Source organism: Sinocyclocheilus grahami, unplaced genomic scaffold (genome assembly GCF_001515645.1).
Source record: "Sinocyclocheilus grahami isolate Dianchi unplaced genomic scaffold, SAMN03320097.WGS_v1.1 scaffold2206.1, whole genome shotgun sequence".
NCBI lineage: Eukaryota > Metazoa > Chordata > Actinopteri > Cypriniformes > Cyprinidae > Sinocyclocheilus > Sinocyclocheilus grahami.
In genome coordinates this window covers 53,133-54,453 of record NW_015507385.1, presented here as the reverse complement: position 1 = coordinate 54,453, position 1,321 = coordinate 53,133, and positions in this window count along the sequence as shown.

Genomic DNA, 1,321 nt, shown 5'->3' with positions numbered 1-1,321 from the left:
TAATCACTCATTTCTATACATGCATTCAATTCGTTTCTCTTGTATTAAGAGAATGCATTAAATAATCTAATAATTTATCATTATAAATTATAATAAACAGCAGAAAATAAATGTTTAAATAAATACACGCCTATATAATCTTATCAGCTCATGCTTAAACTATTACTGTAAATTTCCTTTAATGCTTTAATCAAGATCTAATCATGTTCAATGTTGAATATTTATTATTTATATTATGTATTTATGCCAGTACATATGCACATTTAAATATTCCTTGTTAATTACATATTTAAATGTGGACCATCGGATATTTGTAACTAAAAGATTCATGAAGAAATTCACACAGAATCAAATATCACTTTTTTTTAAACGTTTGTAAGCAGAATTTAAAAACACGAATGTGTTAAAGAAATAGCACAGTCAATATACTGTCAGTTTCTAATTTAATTTGAGTTACTTTGTGAGGTTTTTAATGGAGTGCATTCAAAGTTGAGATTTAGGGGGGAAACAAATACAAAGAAAGATATAATTGTTTTAAGTTGTTATGCTATAGTCGCGATGAATTATTTCATTGAGTGCAGACTGAACAGATTTGATTTGAAAGGTAATAGCCTAGTGTAGTGTGTGTGTGTGTGTGTGTGTGTGTGTGTGTGTGTGCAGTGAAACACTGACCCCTACTGCACAACATTCACTGCAGCATCTGACAAACCACATCCATACTCATACAACACATGCGTCACTGCCTTCATACATGTTCATATATCTGTCGTTGTAATGTTTTTCAAATGAATCACTAGACCTCATTCACATAGACGAGGCTGCAGTACAGTTTCAGAATGATTAACGTGTGTGGTGCATGCAGGAGCGCACTGGTGAAGTTCACAATCACTCCGGCTCTGCGCCATCATCCCGTCCTCGACTCCAAACACGCACTCTTTTAATTTGAGCTCTCTGATTAGCGGATGATTGGCTGACAGACGCTCGCGCGTCCCAGGTCTCTCCCTCCCAGCCTGCAACTCAATCACAGCCAATTAGCGGCTCCCCAAACACTCTCTCCTATTAGAGCGTCATAATGCGCTCATTGTGTCCTGATTTGCCAAATAAATCACTCCAGAGGCGCGCGCCTTCCTTTCTCTCTTTAGTAACTTTCTTTAATAACTTTTTTTTTCAAGCTTTCATTTTTGTATCATTGGTAAAAGTCCTTTTTATTTAAAAGGCTTCTCTTTAGTTTTTTATTTTATTTTTGCAGCTTCTTATCTCTATCCTACATTCTCAGAAAAGCTGTCCTTTTCAAAAGTTACTACTTATTTAGGTACTGATA